Here is an 18,205-nt window from a genome sequence, read left to right on the forward strand (position 1 = left end):
AATCAGAAGGACCCAGTGACTCTCGCTCGGGGTCGCAGAATGAGTCAGAAGAGATCTTCGCTCCCTACCGACTCACCCAGAACAGAAACCGGGCACCCGAAGTCAAATCAAGAGATCATTCATAGCAATGAGTTTAGTTTTTATGATGTACGGACTTTCAGAACGCCCCCTCCCCTTCTCGACTCCTTCTGGGAGTCTTGGAGTCCTACATCCATCACTCCCTGCCGAACGGGGGGGGGGGGCTGGTGGTGGATGCTCTAAGGCAGAGGTCCCCAACCTTTTGGGCCCCAGGGACCAGTTCTGTGGAGAGTGGTTTTCCCACGGACCGGAGAGTGCCTGGTTTTGCGTGCTGCCTACATTCTGTGGATGGAGCTTTGCTTGTTTGTGTGGACTGGTTGCTGGAATGCCGCGGCCCGGTACTGGTCCACAAACTGGGCTGGGTGGGTGGGTGGGTGTTGGGGACCCCTGTTCTAAGGTCATTATGGAGCAAATTGTGAAGTTGGGAGATACGGTACTTTAGAAGGACTTGAATGTACACGAGGTACACGCTTGCCTCCAGGAGCAGTGGGTGCTCCATCACTGGAGGTTTTCAAGAAACCATGGCACCACCATTTGTCCAAGATGGCATACAGACTCCTGCCTTGGGCCGGGGGCTGGATTACAAGACCTCCAAGGTCCCGTCCAGCCCTAGGATTCTATGATTCTGAGAATTTGGCAATTGACTTTTGGAGGGTTTTGGGGTGGGAGGGAAGTATACTCAAAGCTTCCAGATGGTCTACAGTAGTGTGTGTGTGTGTGTGTGTGTGTGTGTGTGTGTGTGTGAGAGGCCCCCATCGAAACTCAGACTTGGTGTCTGCTGTGCATTTCAGCTTGCTGAGAGGAAACATTTTCCCTCCCTCCCTCCCTCCTCTCTCTTTCTTTCTTTCTTTCTTTCTTTCTTTCTTTCTTTCTTTCTTTCTTTCTTTCTCTTTCTTTCTTTCTTTCTTTTTCTTTCTTTCTTCTTTCTTTCTTTCTTTCTTTCTTTCTTTCTTTCTTTCTTTCTTTCTTTCTTTCTCTTTTTTCTTTTTTTGTCTGTCTCTATTTCCCTTTCTTTCTTTCTGTCTGTTGCTATTTTACTCTTTCTTTTTTCTTTCTTTCTGTCTTTCATTTTCTTTTTCTTTCTTTCTTTCTTTTGACTGTCTCTTACTTTCATTCTTTTTCTGTCTCATTTCATTTTTTTCTTTCTTTTTTTGTCTGTATTTCACTCTCTTTCTTTTGTCTGTCGCTATTTGACTTTCTTTTTTCTTTCTTTCTTTCTTTCTTTCTTTCTTTCTTTCTTTCTTTCTTTCTTTCTTTTTTCCTTCCTTCCTTTCTTTTCTCTTCAAACAAATATAAACAACACCCCAAGACACACTAAGAAAACGAAATCTGACTTTTCACATCTAACCCTGTTCCTCTTTTTAACCCAACAGGTCTGGGTCGCACTGCCACTGCTAAATTTGGAAAGCAGAAGCATTGAGGACTCATCGTGACCGTCCACGTTAACCACAAGGGTTATTACAAGTTTAACTGGAGGCCTTTGCTTTCCAAGGTGGCTTAATAAGCCGATAACAGTGATCTTTATGTATGTCAAAAGTGAAAGGAAGGAAGGAGGGGTTGAGAAAATGAAAGGCAATGTCCAGCCACAGAATCACATCTGTTGAGTAATGCTGGACAGACGCTAAGAGACTGCAGGATTAGAAAAACTGGACCGACAGAGGAAAATCCACAACAGATCAGCCAGGACCGGGACCAAGTTCTCCATGTGAACAAAAGCATTATAGATGCATTTTCTAGGGTTTTACAAGAAGGATGTGATTTTTTTAATATAAGTTACCTATGCTTCAGGGACGCGGTGGCTCAGTGGGTTAGGACGCTGAGCTTGTCGATCAGAAGGTCGGCAGTTTGGCGGGTCGAATCCCAAGTGCCGCGTAGCAGAGTGAGCGCCTGTTACTCGTCCCAGCTTCTGCCAACCTAGCAGTTCGAAAGCACGTAAAAATGCAAGTAGAAAAATAGGGACCACTACGGTGGGAAGGTAACAGCGTTCCGTGTGCCTTTGACGTCTAGTCATGCCGGCCACATGACCACGGAGACGTCCTCGGACAAGCACTGGCTCTTCGGCTTTGAAACGGAGATGAGCACCGGCCCCTAGAGTTGGAAACGACTAGCACGCATGTGCGGGGGAACCTTTACCTTTACCTTTACCTATGCTTCACTCCAATGTTCTTAAACTCTTGGCAGCTTGTAGATGCGTGGACTTCAACTCCCAGAATTCCCTAGCCACCATGGCTGACTGGGGAATTCTGGGAGTTGTAGTGCAGACATCTTAAAGTGGCCTATTCTAAATAATCTGCAAGCTTTCTTAAGAGTTGCTTTGCTGTATAAGTGCCCAGGCACACAAACCTGGCCTGCTGGACAGAGTTACAGTTGATATCTGTATTTTATCATTTTTTCCAATTCTTCCTCTTTGATCTGCTATTCCCCTGATTTTGCTACATCTACGAAAACTACTCTTTTCATTTATAGTTCTACCGAGTGTGTCGTGTTCTGGATGACAGTTGGTTTGTATGTGAAAAATCTAATCGTAGTAACAATGGGGATAATAATATTAAGAATAATAACTTTGGTGAGCTGTCTAAAACAATGCTGGCTGGGGAATTCTGGGAGTTGAAGTCCACACGGTTTAAAGTGGCCGAGGTTGAGAAACACACTGGCCTAAGGTCTAATGGAAGCAGGGGGCTGGACTAGAAGACCTCCAAGGTCCCTTCCAGCTCTATTGTATTCTAAGTGTGGACTTCAGCTCCCCAAATTCCCATGCTGACTGGGGAATTCTGGGAGTTGAAGTCCCAACATCTTAAGTTTGTCAGGGTTGAAAACACAGGCCTATTCCAAAAAAATCCCCAGGATTTAAGATTTGTTTTGCTCTATTAAGTGTCCAAACACACAAACCTTGGCCTATGGAACAGAATTACTCAGTAGCTTATCCATTGTTTTAATTGGCAATCTCATTTCTGGATGAGTCCCCAGATTGCTGGCACAGCACCTACGTTTTCTATACCAAAAAAGCATTATAAAATCAAAATTCCAATCAAGATAAGACTCCTGGTAAACAAGTTAATAAAAGGAGTGATTCATAGCGGTCCTGAGCAGATTTTTAGTTATCAGCTGACAGCTGGTAGATCTTTCTAGAATAGCTGGTGAAACTTCCTGCCAGACGGAGAAGAAACCACACACAGAAACAACACAATTGTGTTAGGCAATCTCTGCCTTGCAACAGGACTAAAAGGAGATGTGGGGGGGAAAACCAGAATATTTGACTAAGCAAAAAAACAGATTATTTTGCGTTGTGGTGACTGACACCGTGTTGTATTGCAGTTGTGAATAAGTTTCATTGCCTCATTTTCAGCTGAGAAGGTGCTGATGGGTGACCAGGGATCTTCAAAAGCAGAACTGGATGATCAATGCAAAATGTTTGAGGTGTTTAGAAAGAGGCCAAAGATTTCATACATTTACAATTGCTGTTGTTTTTAAAAATTGTGAATTTTCTATTTTGGGGGAGTGTTCCATTGTATCTAATATGTAAATTTCTGCCATCAATGTAGCTTAGTGCAGTTTTGGGCATTTGTATGCAGTTTTGCTTATGGCAATGTGGGAAGTCAGCGCCCCCCCCACCCGAAAAGAAAATATTAAAAGGGCAGAATATTATATTTCCTCAAAGGATCTTAAAGAGGCAGAAAAGCATGCCCAGTTTTTCTTAATAGCCTCAAGTCTCCCTCCCCCAAGCAGAAAGCAGCTCTATAGAAATGCCGATGTGATAATCCATTCAGGAAGGTTGTAGCCCTCCAGCTAGAAGCTTAGGAAGACAAAGGCACCTAAAATCTGCATACCCCACAGGACATAATAGGATTAACCCACAGATGCTAAAGGGGCACACTCAGACTCAGGTCAAAGCACATGACACAGGAAATACAAAACCTCAAACAGGAACAGGAAACAACTCCAAACAAAACCCAAGAGGGTATAAAACTCTCTCTCTCTCTCTTTTTTCTTTTCTTCCAGAGCCATCTTTCTGTCTGGCTCTCCTCTTCAATAAACTGCAAACTTCTTTCTAAAGCAGTCGCCATGCTGTTTATTCCCAGCTTGGACTGGACCCTGATGAAGATTTTTCATTCAAGAGCAAGATTTTCCAATCTTGGCAACTTTAAGATGCATGGACTTCAACTCCCAGAATTCCCCACCCAGTATGCGACTTTAGATGTGCTACTCAGCTACCATCTTCATTTTTTCACCCTGACAATGAGACTACCTCAAGTGCCATGTAATGTTTGCAGAGCAGCTTCCATATCTCCTTCCTTGGACTAAACTGGGTCCATCCAGGCGGTATGGAATTAACTTTTGCAGCATATAACCCAACGTTTCTCAACCGCAATAATTTTAAGACGCGTGGACTTCAATTCCCAAAATTCCCCCCCATCAGCATCCTGGCTGAGGAATTCTGGGAATTGAAGTTCACAAATCTTAAAATGGGCCGGGGTTGAGAAACATGGATATAGAGTTGAGCCACTGGTATTCTATGCAGTCACAACCACTTTGGGGTTCGGGGGGGGTTAAAATATTTTGGAAATAAATAGAAATAAAATGTGTATAGAAGACTACTAAGAAAATGTAGGCATAAGGTATATTGAGGAAGGATGACCTCAATCTTTAGTGCCCTCTAGTGGCGGACGACTTAGTTTAACATTCAATTTATTTAAACAATTTTTAGAAGTTCTCCTGTTTTCAACACAGGTAAGTCCTCGACTTGCCTCCACAACTGAGCCCAAAAGTTCTGTTGTTAAGTGAGACATTTGTCCCATTTTACGACCTTTCTTGCCACAGTTGTTAAGTGGACCACGGCACTTGTTAAATTAGTAACCTGGTTGTTAAGTGAATCTGACTTCCCCGTTGACTTTGCTTTTCGGAAGGTCTCAAAAAGTGTTCAAAAGGAGCCCGGGATACTGCAACCGTCATAAATATGAACCACTTGCCATGTGTCCAAATTTTGATCACCTGACCACGGGGTTTAAACTGATCAAATGGGTCTCTCTTGTGCCATTAGATCATACACCAATTTATTTCCCCATCCCTGTCTGTTGAGCAGAGTGGCCGTTTTGTAATTGGGGGGGGGCGCCTTGGCCAGCACTGGTAGCTTTCAGAAGATCAGTTGTGGTGAAGCTCATTGGTCGTGTGGAAGACGTGTTTGGTGGGATGGAATTCCAGAGTTAAAGAATCCTATAACTCATGTTGGTATGTACAAAGATTGACTCACAGAGCTGATGCTTAACATCTCCAAGGTTATCGCTTGGTGGAGATAGATCAGAGACACTGAAATCCAGCTTCTTTGATCTCCTTCTTAGGTTCCTTATCAAAGATTCTTCTTGTTTGCTGCGTCCTCCTTTGTATTATTCCAGTTGTTCTAAGTACAGAGGATCTTCTAGTCTTTCTCACCCAAAGACGCCCAAATCCCTGCCTTGTATTAATGAATGACAGGAAGTAGAGATGGAAGCGTTCATTTAAGCTCCCTCCGTCGCTCCTGCTACTCATAGAATATCTGCTTTCCTCTTGGTAGGTTCTCAAGAAGTTGCAGGAGTCACCATGAGGTTCCTCATTCTGGCTTTTGTCATCTTTTCAGGTGAGTGGAGGATCTGGCTGAGGTTGAAAGGCCGAAACTCATTTTGGCTGGGTTAACAATCTCCTTTCCTGGATCTCCCCTTAGGAGTTCACGCAGTTAATATAGCTGAAATGTTTCATTCTTGTAAAAGTGGGTTTAATCTCTCTTTGTCCCTCTAATCATGCACCAAGAACTATCGGGGTGACTTTGAAGACCTGACAAATAATCTACCCATTTTGATAATTGTGGTAGATATCCATAGGTTATCATCTCTTCCCATTCTTCTTCTTTGATTTTGCTGTCACCAGATATTGCTATATATCTATCAAAAGTCCTCTTCTATTTTCAGTGGTTGTGTGCTGTGTTGTAGACGGCAGTCGGCTTGTTGTAAAAATCCAATCACAGTAGGAGCAGGGATAAAAAAAATAAAATAAGAATAACAACACTGTGAACTATCCGAAGCAGGGCTGGCTGGAGAATTCTGGGAGTTGAAGTCCACACATCTGAAAGTTGGCGAGGTTGAGAAACTCTGGCCTAAAGTTTAATGAGGTTGTGTCCATATTTTAACAATTTTTAAAATTAAATGTATTGAAATACATACACCATCTCAATTAATTAATCAATTTAATGTCAACAAACATAAATCGGACAGAGGCATAATATCTGCTCCCAAGCCCCCTACTTTTTTGCAATAGAAACAAGACTACATTCATTAATCTTGCATTCATTTCATTCATTAATTCATTATTATTTTTTTCTCACACAGGATCCCAGGCTTATGTTCTCCGAGATGAGCCGTATCCTCACCTGGCTAAATTAAACCGTGAGCTCCTAGAATACCTGCAGAATATCACTGGGATTGTGAATGAAAAAATTGACTACATCCAAAGCCTGGAGCTTAGCCAATCAGTGCTGTAAGAAAGCCGATCATACCATGCTATGGGGGGGGGAGAGACATAAGGGAGAGCATATCTTACTCCTTGCTTGCCAGCAAAAAACAGGCCAGCAGCTGGTTTTTCTGCTGGCAATTGCCAACTATTGGCTATGGGTAGGGCTGTTGCAGCTTGCTGCTGATTTTTTCTCTGACACAGGTATAATGAAAGCTCCTTCCTTTTTGTCCTATATTCCTTCCTTCCTTCCTTCCTTCCTTCCTTCCTTCCTTCCTTCCTTCCTTCCTTCCTTCCTTCCTCTATCTATCTGTCTATCTATCAATCTATTTCTGCCATTTATCTACTTTTCATTTATCATCACCTATCAATCAATCTATCTATCTATCTATCTATCTATCTATCTATCTATCTATCTATCTATCTATCTATCTATCTATCTATCATCTATCATCTATCTATCTTTCTAGTCATCCATCATCTATCTCTATCATCCACCTATCATCCACATTATCTATCATTTTATCTTTCCGTCAATCCATCCACATTATCTCTATATCCATCCACGTATCTCTATCATCTAGCTATCAACCATATATATAATATTTGTTTTCTGAGGTTTTCGCGGGTGTTTGTATGTGGATCTTTGGTCATTCGGGTTTTTTCTACGCGGGAAAAAACCCGAATGACTATATATATAACAAATAAATATATAACAAAATGAGTTCGAAATGATCATCTTAGCCTCCCAAATTCTTTATTAGCAATTTGAATAATTTGCAAAAATAATGAGCTGTCATAGTTGACTATGTCCTGTGGATAAGCCCTGAGCCGGGCCAAAACAGGAATGAAAGAGTTAATTAGCAAGGTCCATTCAAAAAGCCTTGACAAATACTTAAACATACATTTGCCTTGCCTTCCAGCTAATATAAGAGAGAAAGAACCCCGTGGCTCAGGAGGTTAAAACACTGCCTGATATATAATCAGCCCGGGTTCAAATCTCAGATAAAGGGTATGACTAACTGATGAGAACAAAATGAGTTCGAAATGATCATCTTAGCCTCCCAAATTCTTTATTAGCAATTTGAATAATTTGCATATATATATATATATATATATATATATATATATATATATATATATATATGTGTGTGTGTGTGTGTGTGTGTGTGTGTGTGTGTGTGTGTGTGTCAGGAAATTGCCTATTCTGTAACGTAGCTCTCCTCTCTCCTCTTGGTCTCCTAAACCAGAGATCGGCTTCACACCACCTACTTAACAATAAGCGAGCGCTTGAATTACTTGGAGTCTAAACTGCCTCCCGATGTCCCGAGAAGCTATCACTGGGCCATTGCGATGTCTATGGGTTTGGTGGAGAAAGGCATCAATACCTTAAATGACTTCAAGAAGCAAGTGACCCCCGTCACTGACAAGATGGCTGATTCCCTGTACTCCATCGTGGCTCCCTTTGCAAATGCGGTCCTGGAGAAGGTGGGGCCCTACTCCGAGGCCCTCAGCACCCAAGTTGAGAGACTCAACCCCAGGCTAAGCGAGAGGCTAAAGAAGCAACTGGAAAAGCTGAGCAAAGAGTTGGCTCGGTTAGTCCAAGCCCTCCAGAACGAATTGCAAGAATTCAAGGCTTCCTTAGAACCAGCGACTGACCACGTCCAGGAGAAGGTGAAGGAAGGCGTGGAGAGAATCAACCAGCAGTCGCAGCCCTATATCGCTCCGATTCTTGAAACCCTTAAAAAATACACCACGGAATTTAAGGAGTGGGTGGGCTCACCAAATGAGTGATGATTATGTCAGGGGATAATAAAATATGCACATATGACCATTTTGATGAGGGCTGTTTGTAATTCCCCACTTTTTCAGGCCTTACAGTAAAGGAATTATTTCCAGAGATGACAAGCTGGTGCTTTGCTTGCAAAAGTCACGTTCCTTATCCCATGATGACAGCTGTCACTGAGTAGTGAAGGGGACACCTAAACAAACTGGAGCAACATTAGACCACAGACCAGAGCTTCCTCCACCTGCTGCCTCCTCCCAGATGTGTTAAGACCACAACTCCCCAAACCTCTGCTTCTGGAGGCCCCCAGCTTGGAAAAGATTGCTCTCACTTTTTCCTCTATTTTCCATATTTTGCCTCTAAGTGTTTTCCATATACTAACATAATATATAGACTGTGTCTCTTCTTCAGACTGTTATATGTAATTTTTGCAGAGGTTTTTTGTCTTTGCATATAAATGGGTAAAGATTGACAGATATTTGGTTGAGTGGATGGATAGATATACATAAATGATAGATGATAGATAGATAGATAGATAGAAAGATAGATAGATAGATAGATAGATAGATAGATAGATAGATAGACAGACAGAGACAGACAGACAGACAGACAGACAGACAGATAGATAGATGAGTGGATGGATAGATATACATGATAGATGATAGATAAATAGATAGATAGATAGATAGATAGATAGATAGATAGATAGATAGATAGATAGATAGATGAGTGGATGGATAGATATACATAAATGATAGATGATAGAAGATAGGGTTGAGGGGATAGATGATAGATAGATAGATAGATAGATAGATAGATAGATAGATAGATAGATAGATAGATAGATAGATAGATAGATGATAGATGGTTGAATGGATGAATATATACATAAATGATAGAAGATAGATAGATGATAGATAGATGGTTGAATGGATGGATAGATATATATACTGTAAATGATAGATAGATAGATAGATAGATAGATAGATAGATAGATAGATAGATAGATAGATAGATAGATAGATAAATGAGTGAATGGATAGGTTGATGGATGGATAGATGAATAGATACATAAATGACAGATAAATGAATGAGTGATAAACGATGATAAGACAGACATAGAGGTGTTCATTGTTCTGCACTGGGGAATATTGGAACTATTCACTATCCTTTCCCAGAACAGCCAAGGATTGTTGCTGATGAACGCCTGTGTCACATGATTTGGCAAACTGCCGCGCCGTTACCTCCAGTGTCAACTGAGTTGGACATTTGGGACAATGTCACCATGAACCTCCTAGGAGATGGTAACAAAAGCCATCCACATCACCCTGTATTAATGATTGACAGAAGGTAGGCATGGAAAGGACATAAGTTTATCTTCTTTGGAGCCTTCACATGCTCAGAGTCCATTGTACCTTCAAACCAGCAGGTTTTTATGAACCTCTGTTGGGTCATTCAGCCCAAAAAAGAGCATACAGCAAGCTAACTGTACACCATATTACTTTCTGAATAATTCTGTGTCTTTGGTATTTTGTATCATTCCAGCCTGAAAGAATATTTTCTTGGAAAAATGCCATTCCTAACTCCCCAATTCTCTCTAGTGTGTTTTTTCCTCCACTGGGTCAAACTATTGCTGGTCAGTACTAACTGATGATCTTGCCATGTCAGCAGCCAAACACAGATTAGTTGATTTTTCTTGGGTTTCTCTCTTAGCTCAGAAAGGCAATAACTCGCAAGCTGTGAGCTCCATAGACCTGGGGGCTCCTAACTTGGCAAATTTAAGACTGGTGGACTTCAGCTCCCAGAAATCCTCAGCCACCTGGCTGAGGGATTCTGGGAGTTGAAGTCCACCAATCTTAAAGTTGCCAAGCTTGGAGACCCCCCTGCCGTAGACTGGCAAACACATCAAAACGCCCATTGCCGGATCATTGTGCTACTTTGACACAGTGACCTTCAACTCAAACAACTTGCCATTTGCAGAAATTCAGGGGTAATGGAATTTCACACAACAAAGATGACACCGAGACAAGTCCTGTTCATGCCATGCTGTGTTTATTGTTCCAGAAAGTGGATAATGGTTACAATGGGGTGCAGGCCCCGATCAGAAGTGCCGTGCCAGGGTTCTTCCCCAAAACTTCTACCCACTTCTAAGTTGACCATGCCCTTCGCCCGTGTTCTCAGGGAGCTGTGGGCATCCGTGAGAAAATTCAGAGGTTTATCTTCTTCTGCATCAGATTGTAAATGCTGGAAAAGCTTTGGTCACCTGCCCAGTTGAAAGCTTTCTGGACTTTGCCAAGCAAAGGCATTACCATCTCCTCATTCAGGGTCGTCACAGCCGGGTGCTTCTTCATCTCCTCAACCATCTCCGCCACTTTGTTGTACTGCTCCTTCATCATCTCCCTGCCCTGATTGTAGACGGACTGTCCATACTGGTTGGCGTCCTTGACCAAGAGCTGGAATTTGCGGCCGGTCCACCTGGAGGGCACATATTTCTTGCCTACCTCCTGGGTGTAGGCCAAAACTTCAGAGGCGCGTCCTCTGTGGAAGGGAAGGCAGATAGATAGATAGATAGATAGATAGATAGATAGATAGATAGATAGATAGATAGATAGATAGATAATGTGGATAGGTGGATGGAAGATGATAATTGATAAGTAGATAGATAGATAAAGTAAACGAGGAAACAAGGAAGGAAACGAGGAAGGAAGGAAGGAAAGAGAAAGAAAGAAAGAAAGAAAGAAAGAAAGAAAGAAAGAAAGAAAGAAAGAAAGAAAGAAAGAAAGAAAGAAAGAAAGAAAGAAAGAAAGACAAAGAGGAAGGAGCTTTCATTATACCTGTGTCAGAGAAAAAGTCAGCACCAAGCTGTAACAGCCCTACCCATAGCCAATAGTTGGCAATTGCCCATCTCCTGGGCTTAGGCCAAAACTTCAGAGGTGCGTCCTTTGTGGAGGGGAAGGTAGGTAGGTAGGTAGGTAGGTAGGTAGATAGATAGATAGATAGATAGATAGATAGATAGATAGATAGATAGATAGATAGATAGATAGATAGATAGATAGATAGATAGATAGATAGATAGATAGATAGATAGATAGATAGAAAGGGAAGGCCTTCTTTTAGCCAAACCAGAAGAGTCTGGAGCAGAGGTCACCAACCTTTTCATGCTGGTGGCCTGGAGGGAAACTGAGCAGCTGAGAAATTTGCGTCCGCATGCGCATATGAAAACAAGAGAAGTAATCTGGCACTAAGTAGAAATTTCCTGGCAGTGAGAACAATTAATCACGAAGGACTTCCCTTCAGGAGTTCTGGGTGCTCCAACACTGGAGGTTGTTAAGAGACTGGACAGCTACTTCTCTGAAATTGTATAGGGTCTGTCACTTGTGCAGGCTTTTGGAGTAGAAGACCTCCAAGATCTCTTCCAACATTGCTATCATGTCACCCCCTACTCCTTCTTTTCATTAAATTAGCCCAGGGGTAGGCATCCTTGGCTCTTTTATAACTCGTGGACTTCAACTCCCAGAATTCCTGAGCCAGCATGTGGGAACTATGGCCCCCTCATGACTTGTGGACTCCAACTCCCAGAATTCCTGAGCCAGCCTGGCTCAGCTTGGAAACCTCTCCCTTTCCCCTCAGCACGGCTGGCTCAGGAATTCTGGGAGTTGAAGTCCACGAGTCATAAAAGAGCCAAGGTTGCCTACCCCTGAACTAGACATGCCCAGTTCCTGCAACCGTTCTTCGTATGTTTTAACCAGACTAACTTGCCTTCATACAACACATGTTTGCAGTGTTGTAGCCTCAAGGACTGAAGCCAACCAAGTCTTGCAGGCTTTGTTGAAAGTAGACACCGATGTGTACATAGGCACTGTACAATAACTGACGTATAATAACTCTGGGCATCTGGGATTTTCACCGTTTGTCTTTTGGGCCAAGTTGATTTTCTTTATTTCGCTTACCACCTGGCTGGCTTCCATCTCAAGTTTCACATTGTGCACGGAGTCCTTGACTTTACAGCCACAACTGAACCCAAATTTTCTGTCGCTAAGCGAGACGGCGGCTAAATGAGCTTTGCCCCAATTTACGACTTTTCTTGCCACATTTGTCAAGTGAACCACTGTGGCTGTTAAGTGAGCAACAGGGTTTACAGCGACTCTGGTGCCCCAACTTTGCTTGTCAAAAGCCACCAAAGGGGATCACCTGACCCCCCCCTCCCTCCCCAGGACGCTACGACTGTCAGAAATAAGAGTTGGTTGCCAAACGTCTGAATTTGGATCGTGTGACCGTGGAGGATGCTGCAACGGTCAAGTGTGAAAAATGGTTCTAAGTTCCTTTTTTTCAAGGCCGTAACTTTGAACGGTTACTAAATGAACTGTTGGTAAGTCAAGGTCTACCTGTACCTCTTTAATAATAATAATAATAATAATAATAATAATAATAATAATAATAATAATAATAATAATAATAATAATAATAATAATAATAATAATAATAATAATAAAAGTTGGAAGGGGCCTTGGAGGTCATCTAGTCCAACCCCCTGCTCAGGCAGGAAACCCTATACCATTTCAAATAAATGGTTGTCCAATCTCTTCTTAAAAACTTCCAGTATTGGAGCTTCTGGAGGCAGGTTGTTCCACTGATTAATTGTTCTAACTGTCAGGAAATTTCCTCCTTAGTTCCAGGTTGCTTCTCTCCTTGGTTAGTTTCCATCCATGGCTTGTTATCCTGCCTTCAGGGGCTTTGGAGAACAGCTTGACTCCCTCTTCTTTGGGGCCACCCCTGAGATACTGGAAGACTGTTATCCTGTCCCCCCTTGTCCTTCTCTTCATTAAACTAGACATCCCCAATTCCAGCAACCGTTCCTTATATGTTTCAGCCTCCAGTCCCCTGATCATCTTTGTTGCTCTTCTGTGCACTCTTTCTAGAGTCCCAACCTCTTTTTTACATTTGATTTGATGGACTCCCAAACTTTCCAAATGTCAACGGGAGGGTCATGGGACAGGAGAGCCCCCCCTCCCCCTTTTGCAAGTGAATCATATCATTATCAAGGTCATCGCGGCTTTCAGGTGATGCCAAATTCACCCTGGGTCAGGACAACCTGTGACACCCAGAGGGGGACAGATAAGAGGGAAGCTCTTGCACCATCCTGGGTGGGGGGTGGTGGAGATGTTTGCTCACTCACTTCACCATGCTCAGGCCTTCATTGACATTTTCGGTGATTTTCCCAAATTGGTCTTGCAGCTGCTCCAGAACGGTAGGCTCCTGGATTGCTTGGGCAGGCTCATCACTGAGGACAGCTGCTTGAAAACCTAGGGATGAAATGAAAGCAAGGATGAGGCCAAAAAAAGAGACCCCTTTTGACTGTCTGAACGTGACCTATGCAGGCGAGCCTTGACTTACAACCTCAACGGAGCCAGTGGTGGGATTCAAATAGGAGAACAACCGGTTCCCTGTGTGGATGCCGTTTCCGGAAGTCCGTTCTGGGCGTGGGCAACAAAAAATTAGCTACCGGTTCTGCCGAATCTCTCTCTCTCTCTCTCTCTCTCTCTCTCTCTCTCTCTCTCTCTCTCTCTCTCTCTCTCTCCCTCCCTCCCTCCCTCCCTTCTCCCTCCCTTCCTTCCTTCCTTCCTTCCATGGGATTTAGCCAGTTCGCACCACTTCGGCAGAACTGGTAGCTAATTTTTTGTTGCCCAGGCCCAGAACAGACTTCCGGAAACGGCATCCATACCGAGAACCAGTTTTTGACATATTTGAATTCCTTCCTTCCTTCCTTCCTTCCTTCCTTCCTTCCTTCCTTCCTTCCTTCCTTCCTTCCTTCCTTCCTTCCTTCCTTCCTTCCATCCTTCCTTCCATCCTTCCTTCCTTTTTCTTCCTTCCTTCCTTCCTTCCTTCCTTCCTTCCTTCCTTCCTTCCTTTCTTCTTTCTTTCTTTCTTTCTTTCTTTCTTTCTTTCTTTCTTTCTTTCTTTCTTTCTTTCTTTCTTTTTCTTTCTTTCGTGGGATTAAGCCAGTTTGCACTGCTTCGGCAGAACTGGTAGCTAATTTTTTTGTTGCCCAGGCCCAGAACGGACTTCTGGAAGCAGCATCGACACAGAGAACCGGTGGTTGACCTATTTGAATCCCACCACTCTGAGTGACTAACTTATCAGCTGCAGTGATTCACTTAATGACTGTGGCAACAAAGCTCGCAACATGGGGCAAAACTCACTTAGCCAATGTCTCACTCAACTCAGCTCAGTCGTGGTTGTAAGTCGAGGACATCCTGTACCACAATGCAAAATGACAAGAAAAGAAAAAGGAATCGCTAAAAAGCCTCATAGTTGTTTTCAGCAATGGAGATCATCCTTGACTGACCACCATTCATTTAGTTCAAGGTTACAGTAGCACTGGAAAAAGTGTCTTATGACCAGTCCTCACACTTGCGACCATCTGGGTATCCTGGGACCAAAATTCCAGTGTTTGGCAACCGGCATGCATTGCCAATGGTTGCAGCTCCCTTGGGGTCTACAGTTCACCATCTAGTGACCATTTGAAGTTACAATGACCCCGAAGAAAAAATTACTTGTGACCCTTTTTCACATTTACAACCATTGTGGCATCTCCTTGTCACGTGATCAAAATTCAGGCCTTTGGCAACTGGCCTGTACTTATGACGGTTGCGCTGTCCCGGGGATCACCATTTCTGACCTTCCCAGCCGGCTTCCGACATGCATCATCCCTGGGGGAAGCCAGATTCGCTTAACGTCCACATGATCCACTAAACTGCAAGTGATTTGCTTAACGACCATGGCAAAGAAAGTCATAAAGTCAAGTGCGACTCACTTAACAAATGTCTTGATCCCAATGGTGTCCATAAGTCAAGGACTATCTGTATTGGTCGAATAGAACTGAGGAATGTTCTACAAACACCTGGAAAACATCCTATTACTAACTGGACCCAACCCACCGTAAGTGAAATAAAATCAGCCAGATTTCTTTTTCTTTCCTTGACGCCTTGCAAGCAAATGTAGCTGTCTCCTTTGCTTTTCTCCTCTGCTGACCAAATTATCTGAGCAAATCTTACTTTGCAGATCCTCAGAATTTGCTCCTTCCATTCAGACACTATAGGAAACACTAGCGGGTGGATCCTTTCTTTACCGACTCAAGGGAGTAAGCCCAGTTTGACGGGGTAAATAAAAAACCATACTAATTACAGCCCTGGGTGAGCCTAGCTCAGTCTTTGGTATCCAGGTGGCAGGCTGAAATACAACAGGCGCAGAGCGTTCCCAAACCCAGCGCCTGGAAAAATAGTGGCATGTTTATTTTAACAGAACTGGAGTTTAAGATTTAAGGGCTGAAAAAAGGATTTCGAGGGTTGATCTGTAGGATTGAGCAAGGGGCATCCCAACACCGTTCGAGACAGTTCTTCGACTGCTATTGGGTAGCTTCTCCCTCTGATCTTGGGCTACCGCAAACTAACCTGGTTCTCCTCCTACGATGGCAGGTAAGAAGAGATGGGAAGGCACCTGAGAAGACTTACCTGTGAGGAAGGCCAAGGTAAGGAAAATTGCTAAAGACCTCATGGTGGGATCAGCCCAGGTTCTTGTGAAGAATGAGAGAAACAACTGCCTGCCAGAGAATCAAGGATCTATTTATGGGTTGTAGGACAGGGTGACCATCCTGCACCATAATTTATTAACCTGGGCTCCAGGGTGGTGGGGCAACAAGGCTTCTTTGGAGACATTTCCCTACAATCTCGCTTGCCAAATCATGGTTTCATAACCCGAGATGTATAAACACACATACCATCATTAATTCTTGGAAAAAACAGCCAGACGAAGCCTTCGATGTCGAAAGAGTTGTGTTTCAGTTTTTTTAAAACCCCTCTTACTCCACACATCTTATAGTACGGATGGAAGAGAATCTTTGCAGCTCAGGGCTGACTTTGCAGCTCAGGGGGTCCTGGGTGTTCTCTGAGCTGGGTGGTTTCCTTGGAGACATTTCATGACCCAACTAGGTAACATCATCGGTGCTAGAAGGGAGAGGGGGGGGAGGGGGAGGAGGACTGTGGGGTCCTTGGTGTTCCCTTTTTTTAATTTTTTTTTATTTTGTCACAGTTCCTTTCATATACCACCAACCAAACAATGAAATATAAACATTTTTTCCAAGTATTTAACATTTGTTATATCAGTCATGCTGTAGGTATTATATATCGTCATACATAAATACATACACGTAAGTCTGGGTGCCTGTCAACAAAAGTGCGTATAGTCAAGGCTATGGTCTTCCCAGTTGCAATGTATGGCAGTGAAAGCTGGACCATAAGAAAGGCTGAGCGCCAAAGAATTGAGGCCTTTGAACTATGGTGCTGGAGAAGACTCCTGCGAGTCCCTTGGACTGCAAGGCGATCAAACCGGTCAGTCCTAGAGGAGATCAACCCTGACTGCTCTTTAGAAGGCCAGATCCTGAAGCTGAAACTCAAATACACCTGATGAGAAGGAAGGACTCACTGGAGAAGAGCCTCATGCTGGGAAAGATTGAGGGCAAGAGAAGAAGGGGACGACAGAGAAGGAGGTGGCTGGATGGACTCACTGAAGCAGGAGGCGTGAGCTTAAATGGACTCCAGAAGATGGTAGAGGACAGGAAGGCCTGGAGGAACGTTGTCCATGGGGTCGCGATGGGTCAGACTCGCAACTAACAACAACAACAACAAAGTCTGGGTGCTGCTCGTCCATTTCCCCTTTCACTGTATCCACCCTCCTTCTCTCTCTTCTCTCTTCTCTCCTTTCTTTCTCCCTCTCTCCTTTCTTTCCTACTTCCCTCTTCTTCCTCTCCTCTCCTCTTTCCCTCACTGCTCCCCTCCCCTTTCTCCCCACTTCTCCTCCTCTTTCCCTCCGACCTTCCTACCTCCTTCCCCCTCCTCTCCTCTCTTCCCTCCCATCCCTCCTCCGATACAATTCAGGGCTGATGTCCGAGCAGCTCCTCTCCTTGGATTTTCAATGTCTATATTAGGTATGATAATATCCTTATCTCCTCATTTTTCTTCCGTCTAAATTAGCGTTAGCTGCCTTTTAAGCCTATTCTCTTTTTCACCCACTCATAAAATTTCCCCCAAATTTCATAATACTCTGACTCTGTCTTATCTTTAATTATCGTCGTTAATCTATTTGTTTCCGCACATTCCATTATTTTCCCCGATCACCTCTTCTTCTGGAGGAGCTTTCAGGGCCTTCCAGTTTTGTGCAAACACAATCCTAGCTGCGGTGGTTATATGAATAATCAAATATGTGTTCTCTTTGCTATATTTCTCTGGTAAAATACCCAACAGGAATGGTGTTCTCTGAGCTTGGTGGTTTCCTTGGAGACATTTCATTTTTATTTATTTTTTATTTTTTATTTTAATCCCATTTATATCCCGCCCTTCTCCGAAGACTCAGGGCGGCTTACAATCTAAGCACAAATTAAATGTGCTTAGCAATATTTCATGACCCAACTAGGTAACATCATCGGTGCTAGAAGGGAGAGGGGTTGGTGGGAAGGAGGAAGAGGAGGAAAATGACTGCGGGGTCCTTGGTACTCTCTGAGCTTATTTTCTTGCAGACTTTTCATGACCCAACTAGGTAATATCATCAGTGTCAGAGGGGAACAGGGTGTGCCCTCATTTTGTACACTAGTATAGAAGCAAACCCCATTCCCTCCTAGCATTGATGAAGTCCATCCATCTTAAGAGAATAACCGTGTTGGGGGAGGGGGGGAACCTCGGAGGTCTTCTAGTCCAACCCTCTGCTCAGGAAGGAAAGCCTGTACCAGTTCAAATGTCCAATCTCTTCCTAAAAACCTCCACTGTTGGAGCACCCACAACTTCTGGTGGCAAGTCGTTCCACTGATGAATA

This window comes from Vipera berus (genome assembly GCF_964194415.1).
Source record: "Vipera berus genome assembly, chromosome: 9".
Classification (NCBI taxonomy): Eukaryota; Metazoa; Chordata; class Lepidosauria; order Squamata; family Viperidae; genus Vipera; species Vipera berus.